A 19,722-nucleotide genomic window follows, 5' to 3' on the forward strand; every position below is an offset into this window, starting at 1 on the left:
GGTTTGGGAAACGGAAGCGATAAAGGAATTCGATCGGTTTGGGTGGATTGGATACTTCTCGACGTTGGCCGCCCACTTCGGTTCGGTTTGGCCTCCTTCCGGAATACTGCTGCTGCTACTGCTGCAGCTGGATGAGACGGAGTGTCGTCTAGTTTACGAATCCAATCAGATTGGATGGTTGTTTATGAATTGGGCAGTTGATTTTGGTGACTCAATTTGCATTTTGCTTTCTTTTTCTATTCGATTGGATCGAATGGATTGTTTTACTTGGCTTCTGGAATTTTTACGACTATAATGTGTCCTTCGAGTTTGTCTTTAGGGTAATAATTTTCTTTCTAAGGTAAAACCTTGAATATGGACCAGACAATTTCATATTTTTTATATCAATTTATTGACATTTATCAATTATTGAGAATATCTTCAACTTACCATAAGTGTTTCTATTAATTGAATGTTTACCTGAAACATAGAAAAATAAATCAATAATGAACAAACATCATATGACGTTTATGAGATAAGTTGACCTAAATAACCATACTTCATATTCTAAAGATCTGAATTAAATTGTTAAAGTATAGTGGTATTGATTTCGATCGCAGGGCACCGGTATGACCTGCGAAGCCGATTCCGAACCCCCGGACTACCTCTTGTACCGCACCTGAATTACCCAAGTAACACACTTGTCACCGAAGAGTCACGGCGGCACAGGTTTATGTTGCGCAAAGGTCAGAGTGACTTACTTCTAGCAAGTAAGTGTTTATTTGTTAGAAGTAAGTCACAGTGACTTCTGCGCAACAAAAACCTGCGCCGCCATGACTGACAAGCGTGTTACTTGGGTAGCCATCCTCCGAGTCATCTCCGTGCCACCTCCTCTGTAACTCCAAGACGATGTGGGTGATAGCCGTTAAAACGGTATTCTAGCCAAACTCATTCCTACACATCCTCTGGACAAGATTGTTCGGAGTTGTGTCTTCCCTGCATGTGGCAAGCAAGCGGTCACGCATTGTGCGAAAACGCGGGCATACGAACAAAGCGTATTCCGCTGTTTCCTCTAAACCTAAACAATCATAAACCACGTATACTTGTTGGGGGGAAGGGGGTTGGTTTCTGGCCAAAGTTCACGCTCCATACAAATTTGCAGATTTTTGTATGGTCAGAAGTCTACAAGAGGGGAGGGAGTCGGAGAAAGCCAAATTTTGATCTACGTGGCTTATGAACAGCTCCTTACTTCCCCTTAGCGTCTAATAATCCAACTATCTACCCTCGGAATCAACCTATGGGTCCGCCTTACTTTTATGAAACTTTCCCGCGCGCACTGCCATTTGACCATGGAGGACATCCTGGCAGTACTGCGTATGCCACTTGTGCCGTACACTTCGAAGCACCCTATGTCCTCCCTGCTAAGGATGCCGATAAGCACAATAACAGGTACATCAGCCTATAAGTACTTTCCAGCTAACCTCGGTAGCTTTCGGTACTTAACGCCGTGTCCCAAGCCGGGCCGCCATACCTTAGTATGGACGTAGCGACGCTAGCCAGAAGCTTGAACTAAACTGGCATACTCCACAGGCGTGATCAACGTGGCTATACCGAAGGTAAGCTTATCGTTGATCATCACGCCCAAGATTTTTACGGACCGCTTCGACGTAATAGTGCAATCGCCTACACTGATCACCGCTTGCTGCTCTGACTTCTGGTTGTTCACAACCATTACCTCAGTTTTGAGGTGAGCCAATTCCAGTTTCCTGGACCTCATCCACTTTTTCGATCGACTCATCGTAGACTTCGAGCGTAATGTCGTCAGCAAAGCCGACAATCTCCAACCCCACCGGGAACTCTAACCTCCACACCTCGTCGTACATGACATTCCATAACACCGGACCCAGGATGGAACCTTGCGGGACTCCTCAGTTTATGTGAAAGCACTTCCGACCCACACCCGTGTCTCGATTCTGGAAGTACCGTGAAATGGGGTGTTAAGAACCCATGGGGTCCATCTTCACACACTTCTTTGAAAAATCGCCAAACCATATAAAAATTGGTTTACTAATTCCAAATTCGCTTTAAATGTGTGTTGGAAATAAAGGCATACTATATGGAGTACCACTTATGAAAATACTTTTTAACTGGACACTAGACATCAAAAATAGAACGGCATTGCTTTTTCTCAATTTCGCTACCATTGAAACTTCATTTGTGAGGTCAGAAATATTATTAGGAAAACTATGTGAGTAATCGTAAGGTGTTGTACAACTCATTTCAAACGAAACTAGGGTAAAATATTTGATGTAACTAAGGTAGTTTCCGAACACCAACATTTTTTGTGAAAAATGTTTAGTTTCATAAACTGATGGGGTATTAGGGGATTAAATTTCGTATATAACTTTTTATTTGTATCATGGAGTTTTGAGGCGATTGATTCATTATATAACAGTTACTATTTTGAATGGCGTATTACGGATTTCATTTTGGGTCATAGACATCCCAACAGTTGCTATGGATGATGAATTCAACTAATAATATAGATCTTTAGAAACAAGTATTAGATTGATACATATAATTAGAAAATTGGTCAAATATTTATTACTCAATGTCGCAGTAGTCCCCTCTTTACAGAAGTTTGTGTTCTTTAGGTGTTTTGTTATGTTTTAACAAAGGCGTATTCTTCAAAATAGATGTTCTGTCTGTTTTCTTATTTAAATATTATTGAATAATGATTGGCACTAAAACGTGACAGCTTTTTGAAAATGTGGAATATGCTCACTTGTTCCATATATTACCAAACCAAACTGCCACTAACTCTTGCAAAAGAAAGTATTTATGAAGATGACTCATGGTAGCTACAATATCTCAGAATCTAAAATACTATCTATCAGCAATGCTCCAGAGTAGAAATATCAGCATTGAAAACACAGTTTACTCCTAGGTATACTTCTTGGCCATCTAATGATGCTTGTATATAAAACATTTCAATATAAATGAGTTTTTAAGTGCACAAAAAACTGTAAATACATATCCATAGTTTACAACCTGTTGGTCAGTCTGAACTATTTGATCACTCTAAATAATAACTGTGAATAATGTGTTTGTTAAAAAACAAAAGCTACTCAGGTACATTTGACGGATATTTTTTCAGATTTCGAGGCATTAGCAAAAAACTCATATACAAAAGTAGATGACAAAGAAATTGTCCCTGCACCTTCAAGACTATGACAACCTTTTTCGGCGATGTTCAAGGAATATTACAGTCACTTTTTGCAATCAATCATTTTTTGTCTTTCTTTGAAATATAAGAACTTTTACATTCATTTCCTTAAATTCCTTAACACCCCATTTTCATATTTTCCAAAAATTCGCACATTTTGTTAAATATCTACAATTTCTCAAAAAAAAAAAAAAAATCGTCAAATTTTGTAATCTATATGCGTAGCAGGCAGCAAGACAATGATCGGACTGCTTTTCCTAAAAGTTTCAAGAAGTAGAACCCATAAATTAATGGGGATGAAAAATTTTCCGTCCCTTAACACCGCATTTTACGGTATTTTCCGAGCATCTTGTACAGGTACCCGGATATCCCCAGACCAAGCCGTACTGGCTACTCGAGAGACCATTTACACCCTCGGTGTGCCTCAACATTCTATTGAGAGTGATCTTTTCGAGTACCTTTCCCGCCATTTCGATTAAGTATATTGGTCTATATGGCGACGGGTCTCAGGGTAGTTTCCCCGCCTTTGGCAATAGAACCTGGCTCTGCCTCTTTCATACTTCTAGGAAAACTCCCTCGTCCAGGTATTGCTACATAGCAGACCTGAACATCTCGGGAGCCTCTGCAATAACTACTTTTAAGGTCAGTTTCGGACCTGCGTCCTCACCAACGCTAAGGGACTTTGTTGTCCCCACAAGTTCCACATCGGCAACCTTCTTCTCATCGCCAGCCCCAGTCCCCGACTGTCCTACGAAAGATGGCCAAGACTAGGATCATGCCGCAGAAAAAGCCCCTCGATGATCCTCTCCAATATCTGGAAGGTTGCTTTGTAGGAGTCATTACACCTCTCGTCTTGGCCATCACGATCCTGTAGGCATCACCCCACGGACTCGCATTGGAGCTATGACAGAGACCCTCAAAGCAGGCCTTTTTGCATGCCCTTATCTCAGTCTTCAGCGCGGTATTTGCAGCGGCGAACATCACCCGCCGTTCGTTTCGCTCCTCCTCAGATCGTGTTCGCTACATCCACCGCCAAGCCAGTAAGCCGATGGCCTCCCATTTCTAGGGTGGATTCGCCTAGGAATGGTCGCATCGCACTGCCTACCCGCACTACCCGCTGCCTGCTGCTGTTGTAGTCGATACTACATATAGCGAACCACTAGGTGATCGCTGTGAGTATAGCTATCGTCAACTCTCCAGCTCGAACTACATACTTGTCAGGTAAGAACTACAAAAACTATCATCAATTGTCGACTCCGCACCGTTCCGACTAAAGGTACTCTTGATACCGACATTAGCCAGGTCGACATCTAGTATGACCAATGTCAAGGCTTCCCCATTCCGAGGCTCAGACATTTAAGTCACCCGACCTTCGCCCTGTCAGCATGCAATCCAGCATATGCGTGAACTGCTTGATCGACCACCGCTGAGGCGCATAATAGCTATAGAAGAAGACCGGTTTACTTTGGGTTCTTCATCTTCGGAGTCGCCTCCTCTGTGAGACCCCTTTACCTCGACCCTTTCGCCAAGGTTCTCTTCCGTCAGACTTTTGTAGGCAGCACACTAACGTTCCTTGTCGCGCTTGAGCTTATCCGTACAAGTTCGTGTAACACTGCGCACGTCGGCTCCGAGATCCACGAGCATGGCGTCGCTTCGCATCACCTTCAAAACGTCCTAGTACTTAGACTGCCCTTCTTACTACGCTTCCTAGGTCTGGTCCCTGCTGGTGTCCCTTCCTGCACATTAAGCGGTTCCTTTTTCTTCCTCTTCTGCTCAAATCTGAGTCTGGCAGTAATGATTCTTTCTTTTTCGTCGGCTTTTCGGGCCCGTTTGAAGTTGATCATCAATATTAACTTATTTTCTCGATCAGCCTAGATAGCTGTGTAGTGTCGGTAGCGATTGTCTCAATTGGCTAAGAATAACACTACGGACCGCCTGTTCCGGTGGTAAGAGTCCACCAACAGGTGACCCCTAATTCATGGTGTGATGCGGCTTTATGCTTACCGTGCCTAAGAATGAATGGCTAGGGGGGTCCTGGTGCAGTGGACCTTGTGTTTCTCCGAGACAATCGGCTGCCCTTCTTTAGTCTCACTTGAGGCTAAATAAGGGCGGGATTATGAAGATGTTGTTAATTAGTTTAAATTTTCACCTATATGGTTTTGCATTATGCGATTTACACAGTGTATTCTGTGTATCCTCGCCTTTGGCGTTTTCCAATCGATACCGATCTGGTTTTGTTGCTGCTGTTCTTTGTTGTGCTGTTGTTGCGAAGAGTTTAATCTTGCCTAGTTTGGGTAATAGCTGCGGATAGCTCAGATCAATCTTCAGCATAAAAGAACAGCAACAATCAATCTTTGCAGACTTATGCAAAATGGTTCAGCCCAAGTGGCCTTGGTCCAAAAACCTTACTTCCGTAAGAGGTGTTTCTATCTAGGAAACCTTGTGAACCCGGTGTTTGCTACTTTCAGTAAACATGAAAAGGCAAACTCGCGTGTCATGCCTCGAGCCCGGTGCTTGTCAACAACGCAATAGTTGCTACACTCATCTCTGAACTAACCACCAGAGATGTATGTGCTATCACAATTGATGTATCTGTTGGAAATCTCAACAGGAAATACGTCTATTGTTCGGTTTATTTACCGCGTGTGTGTATTTGGTTTTGAAGAGGGACTTTAACCTTGTGGTCATTCGTCCCTAGTTTATTTACCGCATGATGAACCATCCCCTACGGATGCTTTCAAACAAGTCATCGCATACTGTACTTTAAAACGCCTTCCGCTAATTAGTGATGCTATTGCTCACCATATCATCTGGGGCAGCTCAGACATTAACTTGAGAGGCTCCAGTTTGATGGAGTACTTAAGTAGTACAGATCTTGCATTACTTAACATAGGCCACCGCCCAACCTTCATGGTATCTGCGAGAGAGGAAGTGTTAGACATAACGCTTTGCTCTAGCAGAATTAGTCACGAGTTGACCAATTGGCATGTGTCAGATGAAGAATCTTTATCTGACCATCGCTACATATTTTTTGAACATTTAAATGTTACTTCGCAAACATTGCGTTTCAGGAATCCCCGGTCAACAAACTGGGATATTTTTACTGATTTGGTTGCAGCCAAATTTCATGGATACTCACCATCCATTGACACTCCAAGTGATTTAGATGATGCCGTTGATACTACCTTCATCATGGAAGCTTTTGGAGAAGCATGCCCTCTACAGTCTATGAAGATCACAAGAGGAACCCCTTGGTGGAACTCTGATCTGGCGAAACTCAGGAAACAATGCAGAAAGAGTTGGAACAGACGACGTTCGGCTGGTTCAGAGGCTTTCAGGTCGGCTCGCAAGGCCTACAGGAAAGCTCTCCGGTCTGCTGAACGATCCGGCTGGAAAAACCTTTGTACAAATGTTTCCAGTTTGAGTGAAGTCAGTCGGTTAAATAAAATCCTTGCGAAATCTAAGGATTTCCGATAGAACGAACTTCGTTTGTCAAATGGCGATCTGACTTCCTCTGATGAGGAAGTTTTGGAATGCTTATTCAGCACACACTTCCCTGGATGTGTGGATATTACATCTTCGGATGAACCTGATGTCTTTTCTTGTAGTTACGATTCCCTGGCTTCAACTCGGAGTATTGTAACTATAGAATCGATTGAGTGGGCACTTAATAGCTTTGCTCCTTTCAAATCGCCTGGGGCAGATGGAATTTATCCTATTTTGCTACAGAAAGGATTTGATCATTTCAAACATGTTTTGAAAAAAATACTTGTTTGCAGTTTTGCTACAGGGTATATTCCCAAATCCTGGCGGGATATTACTGTGAAGTTTATTCCGAAAGTGGGTCGTGCGTCGTATGAAGAAGCAAAGAGTTTCAGACCTATCAGTTTGACCTCTTTTTTTCTGAAACGCTTAGAGCGCATTGTGGATCATCACATCCGTGATGTTCAACTGGCCAACGTGCCTCTTCATGTGAACCAGCATGCCTACCAATACCAATCTGGTAAGTCCACTGTGACTCTTTTACACAAGGTTATTTACGATATCGAGCAAGCATTCGCTCAAAAGCAATCTTGTTTGGGTGTTTTCTTAGATATCGAGGGTGCCTTTGACAATGTGCCTTTCGATGCCATAATGGAAGCCGCACGAAGTCATGCTATATCTCCAATGAATTCCAATTGGATTCATCAAATGCTCGAAAACCGATATCTCTTCTCGACATTGCGTCTAGCAGGGATTACAAAATTGAGTGTTTGTAGATGCCCCCAAGGGGGAGTCTTGTCACCGCTTTTGTGGAATCTCGTAGCAGATACACTATTGAGGCAACTCAATAATAGCGGTTTTCCTACTTATGGTTTTGCCGACGACTACCTAGAGGAATTCCACGGAGTCATGTCAGTCGATCCTGAGCGACCATTTCAAAAATATCTGAAACTTTGCACAGTTTTTCAATTTCATCTAAATCGCCATTTTTCGATATCAAACCTTCATATTCACTCACGACTAACTTTTCAAAAGGGTGTATGCGAAAACAGTTCAAAAATATTCTAAAAGCTGTACAGCAAAAACGGATTGTTCGATTGTTATGAATTTTTCAGCAAAGTTAGATAACTAAATGATGATTCCTTAGAAAATATACACTGTAAAAAAAATATTTTTTTACTTTAAAAAAATATGATCTTTGTCACAAAAACTCAAATATCTTAAAACCCTATCTTTTTACCAACGTCAATTTTTTAGGGGAAATGGCCCTTCATATCAGCTATTTACCATAAAATTTTGGTGATGGTAAACTGATAAACAAAAAAGTTATAACATTTCAAACATTTCACAATTTTTACATTTAGTAACAAAAACATTTTTTTTTTTCTGTGTAAATTATTTTGAGAATTATTTTTTTATGCTGATTTTATTGTTAATGCTACCGCCTGAATTAAACAAGTTGTTTTCATGATATTTTTGTTTGATTTTTATAATTTCTATAGTATCTATTTGAAACTTAGATGCGATCCAGTGTTTTGATCAAAAATATTGAGAGTGTCATACTTTTTATTGTACGTGACTGGTGAAAAAATCCCTTGATAGTGTTGAAAAGCTGTTGATTATAAGAAAAACGGAATTAAACTTATTTTTAAGACAAAAGCTGTATAATAAAAGTTTTATATACGCGTATACGTCTAGTTTATCTGCAAAAAAATACCTCTTAAAGAACAGACTTTATGATCGGAAGAATGCGAGTAACTTCAACAACAACAAATGCATGAGAGGTACATACCACATACAAACAGACGAAACGCCTAGAACAATTTTCCTGAAAATCCATCGCCCAGTTCACACTACCACCACCTGGTGGAAATGTTTCACGAAACACTGCGTTGTGCAATATCTTCATCAGAAGGCACTAGTGTGAAACGTCAAACGCAAAGAAAAACGATGGGCACTCTTCTGGTTATGAAAGCCACAACCAAGATTCAAAATGATCGTTAAAGGCGTGGTCAATGAAAATTTCGTCAGTGTTACGTTTGTTTGTCTGTATACATACCATGACAATGCTCACGAAAAAGCAAAAAAATACTACCGCTATGGATATTAAATAGTAATTTTTTTCTTCAGCCAAGCAAACAACACCAAACTAGTCAGTTAAAACTAATAAGTGATTTTGTTTATTATAATCTAACGAACAACATGAACAGTCGCTTTCTCAAAGGTTTTCAACTCAACGCTCTCTTGTAGACCGTTTGATGAAAAAAAATGTTCAAAGGAGTTACGAAATCTCACCGAAAGCACCATAGATAAACTGAAAGAGACTGGTTATGCCCAAATTGAATACAAATTTTCGCATTTGCACGTCCTGCCGTCTAGACTTTGACAAACGAGCCATCTGTATATCATCGGTAAATCAGGGCGCAGGAAGTTCGAAAACGACAACAACTGAGAAATTGCCAGAAGTGCTAAGTGCAGAGAGTCATGCCACCGTACCATCAGCGACATCAGTTTAAACAATTTAATCACGCCCCTTTTCAAAAATGCTTTGAAATATACTTCAACATCTATACCCATTTCAATATTTTTAACGTTGCAAAACATGCTTTCAACATTCATCTTGAAGAAGAGGGAAAACACTTGTCCTCAATTGTAACAGCAAATTAATGAATAAACGACTAATGCGCGGAGGGCGTGATAAAATCGGAACATTACTGTACATATAATATACATAATACATAATAAAAACAGCTTGTTTTACTCACGCAAGGCTATTAACAATAAAATCAGCATCAAACTGCGATTTCCGGCCGAAATAAGGCAGGAACAAATCTCATTTTCTTCTTTTGTCACAACGCTCGTTGACTCATCAATGGGGAGGATGATAAATAATAAATGTATTCGATGGAAAAATATCCGAACAAAATGTTTGAATTGTCATAACTTTCTTGTTTATTAGTTTATCATCACCAAATTTTTATGGTAGATTGCTAATACAATGGACCGTTTTCCCTAAAAAATTACGTTGGTAAAAAGATAGGGTTTTGAGATATTTGAGTTTTTGTGACAAAAATGATATTTTTAATGTTAAAAAGATTTTTTTCACAGTGTATATTTTCTTAGGAATCACCATTTAGTTATCTAACTTTGCTGAACAATAAAATCAGCATCAAACTGCGATTTCTGACCGAAATAATTTACACAGAAAAAAATATTTATCAAATGTGAAAACTGTGAAATGTTTGAAATGTTATAACTTTTTTGTTTATTAGTTTACCATCACCAAATTTTTATGGTAGATTGCTAATACAATGGACCGTCTTCCCTAAAAAAATTACGTTGGTAAAAAGATAGGGTTTTGAGATATTTGAGTTTTTGTGACAAAAATGATATTTTTTAATGTTAAAAAAGATGTTTTTTCACAGTGTATATTTTCTTAGGAATCATCATTTAGTTATCTAACTTTGCTGAAAAATTCATAGCAATCGAACGAACCATTTTGGCTGTGCAGATTTTTGAATATTTTTGAACCATTTACACATACACCCTTTTGAAAAGTTAGTCGTGATTCAAAATAAAAATTTGATATCGAAAAATGGCGATTTAGATGGAACTGAACAACTGTGCAAAGTTTCAGTTCAATAGAAAATCATGAATTAAAAAATTTCCTTAATTTTGATGCTGTTGCTTGGAATCGCTCCCTAGCATTGTTAGTTGGTATGTGTATCACCTCCCTTTTCGACCTGATGCAAAGCGCCCTTCAGGTAGTTGAGGGTTGGTGTCGCCAATACGGCCTTTCGGTTAATCCGAGTAAAACATCTTTTTACGGAAAGGCGAAACCGTAATGGCGTTCGACCTTTGCGTCTCTTTGGTTCTGAAATCGATGTGACTGAACAGGTAAAGTACGTTGGAGTCATTCTTGATTCCAAGCTTTCCTGGACACCTCACATTGAGTTCAGAATCAAGAAAGCTTGTATGGCCTTCGGGCAATGCCGGCGAACCTTTGGTACAACTTGGGGTCTAAAACCCAAGTATATCAAATGGATCTACACAACTGTTGTTCGGCCAATATTGGCTTATGGTTGTCTTGTGTGGTGGCAAAATGAGAACGGTCCAATCAAAGTTAGGCCATCTCCAAAGGATGTGCTTAATGGCGATGTCTGGAGCGTTCTCTTCAACTCCCACGGCAGCGCTCAAAGTTCTCTTTGACGTTGCTCCACTACAGATTCATCTCAAACAAGAAGCACTTTCTTGCACTTACCGTCTATGGGTACTCGGCTTACTAGAGGAAACTCTTGTGAACCGCACATCAACACACACCTCGTTGTTTCCACTTTTGGTGAATTGGGACAAAATTGTCCTTGCTCCAAGGGATCTTACAATTGCTTGTAATTTTCCATATAGGACATTTTCCACGAAATTCCCTTCCCGGGAAGAGTGGACATCTGGATATCTGGAGAGAAGTATTTCAGACGGCATCGTATGTTACACTGATGGCTCCCTTCTCGAAGGTCGAGCAGGTGCTGGTGTTTATTCTCGTGAGCTAAGGCTGTATCAGTCTTACTCACTTGGGAGACACTGCACCGTTTTTCAGGCCGAAATCTTTGCTCTTATGTGCGGAGTGCATTCAGCACTACAGCAGCACGTAATGGGCAAAGTAATATACTTCTGTTCAGTTTGCCAGGCTGCTATCAAAGCACTTGCTTTGGCCAACTCCAGGTCGAAGATAGTTATCGCTTGTCGAACTCAAATCGAGGAGCTGAATTCAGCAAACGCTGTTCACCTTGTATGGGTACCTGGCCATTCTTCCATCGCTGGAAATGAATTGGCTGATGAGTTAGCTCGCACTGGAGCATCACATGACTTCATTGGCCCTGATCCAGCTATTCCGATATCGAAGTGTTGGGTAAAGCTTCAGATTCACACCTGGGCTGCTACTCAACACAGACAATACTGGAATAGTTTGGAGTCATATCGTCAAACCAAATTGTATTGTACTGAGCCATCTCCAAGGGTGGCGAAGTATCTTACAAATCTGTCAAAGCAGAATTGCAGCATTCTGGTCAAAGCATTGACTGGCCACTGCCGACTCAGCTGTCACATGGCGAATATTTAGCATGCTGATTCATTTGCATGTGATAGCTGTGAATCGGATTATGGAACTTCGTATCATTTGATATGTAACTGTCCAGTTTTTGCGCAACTGCGTTTCCGAGTATTCGGTAAACACTTATTAAGTGAAACTGACTTCAGAGACCTGAATATTCAGGATATTCTGTTGTTCTTAACCCGCTGTGGTAAAGAGCTATGGCTCTTTTTCGCTTTATGCGTTGTTACAGTGCCCTTTTCAGGGCGCTATTTGAACCCATTGTGGTACGCTTATGCCGCGTTAGCATCCTCTTCCAGGGTTTTCCTATTTCCCTACCTGTCCTTATCCCCATCCCTATCCTTATTTCCTTCCTTTTCCCTCAGGTAGATGATGAAATAGGCTATTATTTTGGCGATGGCACAAATGTCCCAAATGGAGGATAACGTGCCTCTGGAGCTGGCCTTCTGATATCTGATACGCTTCCTAGGTCTGGTCCCTACTGGTGTCCCTTCCTGCACATTAAGCGGTTCCTTTTTCTTCCTCTTCTGCTCAAATCTGAGTCTGGCAGTAATGATTCTTTCTTTAATTGGCTCGCACGCCTGGGCGCTAAGTAGGAAAGCTACTCTTCATTGTCGGAGAGAGTTGTCGTCTCGAATGCCGGAATATAACAATACTGATCTCAACGGTGGCTTGTGTTCGCCAAAATTAGGCCAAATTTTTGCTTCAATAAGTCCCAGGATTTCGAACTTCATGCGCCACACCTCGCTGGTGAATTGTACCAGATTACTTTGCTGAGCTAGCGTTAAAACATTCCATGTTCAAAGCCTGGTCCATTGTTTCATGCTAATACCGTTGAATCATGATTATCGATACCGTTAAATCAGTTCATGATCTTTCCCTGTTGGTTTCTAGAACGTTTTTCTGAGATTCGGGGACAGCAGGATATTGGCTTAAGGTCTCCTATCGCACCGTGATGGGGCTGCCATCTCATGTAAATGTAGTTGCCATCTGTGCTGGATGCCAGCACATACGTTGTTTGAGCCACACCTCCTTGGCGAACAAACGCTCAGGACGTAACTCCTATTTCTAAACAGGGAGGGCGGAGGGCCAAAACTACAGGCTTTTGGTCGCAAGCAATTAAGAAAGTTTAAATTTAAAGCTACATTCCTTGAAATGCATTCCTTAAGTATAATTTAAATGTTTTATTGTCTATTTTGCAGTGTTATTCTAATAGTTTATTATAGTTACTAATTTTAGACTTGTAGCCACCCACGTACGTTTTGTATAATCTCATTCCAGAGGTGATAGAGCCGTATCTTTCCTTCGAATGTGTAAATATGGACATAACGAACACAACCATTAGTCGTCCATGATAGCCTAGCAGTATTCCGCCGAGTTCATCACGTAATGATTTTCATTAGCGCCGAGAACCATTCCAGTGCAGTGCTGGTACACTAGTCGAAGGTACCTAACATCTCACTTGCATATGCAAACGTAATCAATAACAGCCATCACATTGTTCTCAACGGAGAGCATTCGTTCGGCTGATGATTTGATTCCTGCGATTACCATTCGTGGAAATCCCACCCGGTGCACTGCAATATGCCGCATGCAGACGTCGTCATCAGTAGGCAGCTGCTGCATGGAACCTGACGCCACGAAGAAGGTGAGCTACCGGTGCCTTATGGTCACCACCTCGCCAAGCCCACTAAACTACTCTGACCCAGTTGCCAGCCAGCGACCGGCGTTGCGTTGGCTGTGGAGGAAAAGTAATCTATCTAATGCAACTTTCATTCTATTGTTATCTATCGGAATTAATCGCTGAATTGCTCACGGATAGCATTGTTGCGCGCGGCTGTCGATGGCCGTGAACGAGCTCACAACACAGCTCAGCGGAAGCACAACAGAAACAGCAGCGCAGTGACCAGGCCTTGGCCCGTGTGCGGGTCATGAATAAATTAAGTTTATTACCGGTGCACATTCTGTAACCTCGCCGGGATGGGAAAGGACTATCGGGTACTGCTTGTGGTAGGTCACGGCGCGGAATGTGCCATTGAATAGTAGGATACGATACGGGCTGCATAGAGCGTTATCCGAAGCAAAAGGCTGCAGTGTGCTCAGATTTATTAGAACTGAACAGACTGGATAGTGATGAGACGAGGACGACGTTCGGCAGCTCTGTCGCGTAGCACTGAACGCTAGGACCGTTAGCACAAATGTACCGAACAAACGGTTCAATGGTCGATTCATGGTGGAATCCGGACGTGAATGTGCAGAAGGCACATCTACACAGTGTCCGCTGCGATGCTCCGGATGAATCATTCGACATGGTGCTGAGAAAGGTACATATATGTTTTCACAGCACTAGTAGAAGTAAGGATAGCGAGATAAGGGTTCTAGAATCATGAAATGTATGGCGCGATAGTTATCTTATAGGGTTTAAAAATGATTTGAAGAGCATATATTAAAATGATGCAATGTGGTGAAGGTGAAGATCTGGTGTGATGTTTAAAGCACGTGTCTTCCACGCCGAGAACTAGAGTTTGAATTTCACTCCGGAAAACATCACAAAATGTAAGTTATTCCATCGGATGGAAAGGTCGTATTCGTGTAGGTCCGCAGATGAACCAGCCCAGGGCTATTGTATATGCGAACTTGTATACAATTATGTGAGAGTAGTCCAATCCAATTATCAAATTTCAAAACAAAAGGCTCATATTCGATGAACGTTCTAACAAACGAGCCAGTCCTCAGAAAAGAGCGTGTTTCCAACAGTGAAATTTCAACAAACGCTTCCGGGATACAACAGTGTGCTAATGGGCATGCATGTTATTCGTAATGATTCATTCCACATCGTTGTTTAAAATCCACCACTGACTGCTTGACCAAACTTTAAATCATAGTACTCAAAATCCACACCCCACGGGTGTATGTGGCCACGGAGCTGTGCAGAGAAACGCATAGCCATTTTTACTTTTGGAACTTGATACCAGAGTCTACTAAACTAGCAATACCAACTCATATGGACTGCGATGAGCTGGTGTTGGTTTGGGTCACAACCTGGTCATGGCCTTGTTAGGCCAGTGAGTGAGCGACCAGGAGCACACACACGTTTGTCGCCTTGTGGGACCGTAATTCAGTAGCAAACAACATGCCATGCCAAGCCAACACGTCTCTGTGAGGCGTTGTGGTTGCATGTTTGAAGGTAGTTCGAGAAAAAAGGAAATAAACAACGCCAGCCACGTAGAGTTTGGCTTGTGACCTTCAATGATTAAATCTGAGTGTGGCTTTTGGGCTATGAATAATTTACAGAGAGAAATATGTATCCCAAGAAAGACACGGGTCGAGAGCAGTATGCATGTGTGACAACAAACGACTGGTTACTTGTACGTAGGCTGCTGCTGCTGCTGACTTAATTGAGGGAGATTTTGCAGTGCATAAAATTGTGGTCTGTGAGGTCTATTTTTGTTTCGGTAACTTTTCGTAAGGGGGCGTCCATAAATGACGTAGCTTATTTTGAGCGATTTTTAACACCCCCCTCCCCCCTCGTAGCATTTCGTCACAAATTCAGACACCTCCCTCTATAAATGACGTAGCTTGTTAAACACCCCCCCCCCCCCCCCCCCTCAACAAAATTTTCATGTTAAAAAAACTCGAACTTAGCTCTGATTTCAATTTTAACTTGTATCCTAATAGAATATTATGAAAAAAACAACAATAGCAAGAAAACATTGCCGACTGCCAGGTTCAGATCGCCGACATCAAGACCATAAGTGCAACAAGTGGAGATTATAACAAAGCTAATGACTCAACAAACCACCCATCGTTCTGCTTGATGTCGAAGAACCGGAAATTGATGCTCTTAATACCATATTAGCCTAGAAGCTCTTCCGAAGATATTTGTTTGTTCACTAATAAATCTATTAGGAATATCAAATTGATTTCATTTGAAAAACAATCACCACGACATTCGAAGAACTCTGCAGGAGCTTCTTCTAAAATTCCTACAGCAGTTCATTTTGGAATTCCTAGAGAAGTTTAAAGTTTATTTTGGGATTCCCATTTTTGAGAATGCCTCCCCTTTTAGATCCTCCAGCACTTCCTTCTGGGATTTCTCCATGGATATTTTTTGGGGTTCCATTAAAGAATTCCTCCTTGTTGTATTCCTTCAGGGGTGCCTTCAAAGATCCCTCCAATAATTAATTCCGGAGTTCCTTCTGAGATTTTCCAGGAGTTTTTTTTTTCTAAGGTTTTTCTAAAAGTTTATTAATGGTTTCCTTCAGGAGTTCTTTCAAGGTTTTTTTTCTGCTCTCTTCCACCAGCAGCTTCGTTAGACATCTCGGCTCTACCCCATTTGGCATAATGCTATTTGGCATAACGCCGTTTGGCATAATGCCATTTGGCATAAAAGCCATTTGGCATAATGGCCTTTTGGCATAATGGCCATTTGGCATAACAAATATTATGCACATTCTTACCAAGAAGGCTGTTCTTTGTGTTATGCCAAACAGCATTATGCCAAATAGACATTATGCCAAATGACCATTATGCCAAATGGCATTATGCCAAACGGCGTTATGCCAAATAGCATTATGCCAAATGGGGTAGAGCCGACATCTCTACAGGGATTTTAACCGGAATTTCTTTTGAGATTCCACCAAAACTTCTTTCTGTGTTTCCAAAAAAGTTTCTTTCGGAATCCTCCAGGAGTTCCTTCTCAAGGAGGCTTCTTTCAGGAATTCACACACACTACTTTTAATTCGCTGGAAACCAGCAAAATTTTGCTGGTTTTTGCCAAGCTGTAAATACAACAATCCATCCAGCAAAATATTTTTGCTGGATCTTCAGCAATGCGAATTGACAGCATGTTTTACTGGTTGACCAGCAACTTTGTCCGCGCTCGATTCCAGCTGAATTTTTTTGTTCTTTTTTTTTTCAAAATAATTTACGAATTGTCGAAAGTTTTATAACTATTCTGGTTTATTCAGCAACTACCAGCTAGCCAACAACGCTCAAAGGCAGGAAATATCCATAACGGATGCCGTGCCTTACATATTGTGCTGCAGATTGTGCCTTACATATTATGTCCCGGAAACCACAAGTGTTTGACAACTGATTTACTGCTGATTCAGCAATTGCAATAATTGCTGACTCATCAGTTACCATTACAGATGTTTCAGCAAAATGAAATTTGCTGGTTGCGTTTCAGCAATTCATTTTGCTGGATGAGAAATCCAAAATTTGGTGTGCACAGATATACATTCCAAGATCTCGGCAGGTAACCCCTCCGGTATTCTTTCAAAACCCTCCCAAGAGTTGCTTCTGAGATTCCTCCAGGTGTTCCTTTTTGGAATACTTCAGTAATTTCTTCCTGGATTCTTCTGGGATTTCTCGAGGACTTCCTTCTAGGATTTATCCAGGATTTTTTTTCCCGGGACTCCTTCAGTAACTTTTTCTGGCATCCCTCCATTCACTCCATCCAGGATTCCTCCAGTATATCTTATAATTCTGCGAGTAATCCGTTTACGGATTCCTTCCACAGTTGCTTCTGGGATTCCTCCAAGATTTTTTTTTCTTAGATTTCACCAGGAGTTATATCCAGATAATCTTTTGTGATTCCTCAAAAGTTATTTTCGGGATTGCTTCAGAAATTCCTTACGGGATTCTTTCAATTATTTCTTCCGTGCTTTCTTTGAAACCAGGAGTTCCTTCTGACAATCTACAAATATCTCCATCTAAGATTCTTCCCGAAGTTTATTCAAGGTTTCTCCGAAATCTTCATCTAAATTGCTACAGGTACTCCTCACGGAATTTCTGTTGAAATTTCTCTATTTCCTTTCATGATTGTTCCAGGAGTTCCTTCTGAAATTCTTCTGGAAGTTCCTTCAAGGATTCCTTCTGAGATTCCTCTAGATCCTTTTGAAATGTTTTCAGAAGTTTTTTTTCTGAGATTCCCAGTAGGAATTCCTGTGGAAATGTTATCCTTCTCCTGTTCGGGAAACGTATAAAGAACATAATGAGAAATTCCTTACAAAGTTGTTAGAGGAGTTCCTTAAGAAATTGTTGGATGAATTCTTCGAGGAAGTCCTGTAGAAACTATATAAGGACCTCCTGGAATCTTACCGTAATGCCTAAAGCTTGGAAAAAATTTCCTTTGTAACCTTAGCGGCGTGCAGTACCCTATAGCAAGTAGCAAACTATTGGTCTTGAGAAGCATTTGAGTGAAATTGATTTTTGTCTGCAAATACAGTATATTATTCTTTACGCAGGATTTCAAAACCACTTTCTCAGATGCAGTTGTTGCGTCCGATAGCTGCATGTCTTATGAAATGAAGCCGGCATTAATTTCCATTATTTGTTATTTACATTAATGTGAATGGAAAAAAAAATCATGCAATTTTTTTTATTTACTAGATAATAATACTTAATGCAGGTAAAAAGTTTATTAGTTATGAAATATTTTTTTTTTCAATAGGCCTAGTAGAAAGCTACGTAGCACATCATAAACCCCTACCCCCCTATCGTCACACTTCGTCACAAAATCACAAACACCCCCCTCCCCCCCAAAAAGCTACGTCATTTATGGACGACCCCTAAGGGTAAGGTTATGAAGGTCACAAACGTGATATATACTTTATCAGTGCTCTGAATTCCAGATTTTCATCTGTTTAGTATAGGGCGTATCAATATTATCAGTTTCGCCGGGAAAACATGTTCTGACAGTATCTGGTAAAGCACTTTTTTACTGAATCGAACGCTGCTTTGAGATTAATGAACACAAGGTGCGTCTGCAGGATATACTCTCAGGATATCAACCGGTACAGACAGGAAATTAATTTTCATGTTATGAATATGTTTAGCATCTGTGCAACAAACCAGTTCAACAAATATATCTAAGAAAATATATTTAGTTCGATGTCTCCAAGTTTTGAGATGTGCACAATACAATTTAATTTGCATGACTCTCAAGAAACAATACATTCGCTGCTACGATATAGAGTGATCTCATGGGTGAACGCGCTACTATGGACCAGATGTTCGCCATCCGCCAGGTGTTGCAGAAATGCCGCGAATACAACGTGCCCACACATCACTTGTTCATCGATTTTATATCAGCGTATGATACAATCGATCGATGCCAGCTATGGCAGATTATGCACGAATACGGATTCCCAAATTAAGTGATACGATTTATCAAGACGACGATGGATCGAGTGATGTGCGTAGATCGAGTATGAGGGACACTCTCGAGTCCCTTTGAATCACGCAGACGGTTACGGCCAGGTGATGGTCAACGTTACCACCGATTTTGAGAGTGCTGATCGACTCAGCATTCCTGCACTGACTGTGGTCAATTCCGCACTTCGTGTAAGGCCATCCCGTACTCAATCCTCCACAATATCGCCAGGACGAGTTTGTAGTCCTTAAGGACAAGGTATTTGGAGTACATTGCTCAAAATTTCTAGAGCACCGTTTTTTGGAACCGTTGAATGGATTTGGATTAAAATGCATCACGCTATTGACAACCACTGAACAATTAGCGTGATGCATTTTCATCCAAATCTGTTCAACGGTTCTAAAAAACGGTGCTCTAGAAATTTTGAGCTATGTACTCCAAATACCTTGTCCTTAAACCACTTGGTGCGCTTGGTAATCGTTAAAAGGTATTTCTTAATCCACCGACACCAGATCAACTTTTGGCACAGGTCCCAATTACATTTCGATATCGTCTTGGAAAAGTTACTAGCTAGGTTGTTGTTGATCCGGCGTTGTTCAATATTCAGGCCACGGGTAGTATCCACAAAGTTCATACCTTTGCCCTTTAGCTTAATATTTCTTTCGTCTCAAACCCCCCCCCCCCCTCCATGCAACGAAACGCTTTAGCACCATTTTGCTAGACAGAGTTGTGAAGTTTTGCACCACTTCTGCTCTGCGTTGACCATGA

General features: G+C 41.1%; 1 protein-coding gene across 1 annotated transcript in view; it reads right to left on the bottom strand.

The window, feature by feature from the left end:
- The window catches only part of LOC109430278 (uncharacterized), a 334,978-nt gene that overhangs the window by 256,186 nt on the left and 59,070 nt on the right, over positions 1–19,722 (bottom strand). The window lies entirely within an intron of this gene.

Source organism: Aedes albopictus, chromosome 1, assembly GCF_035046485.1.
Source record: "Aedes albopictus strain Foshan chromosome 1, AalbF5, whole genome shotgun sequence".
NCBI lineage: Eukaryota > Metazoa > Arthropoda > Insecta > Diptera > Culicidae > Aedes > Aedes albopictus.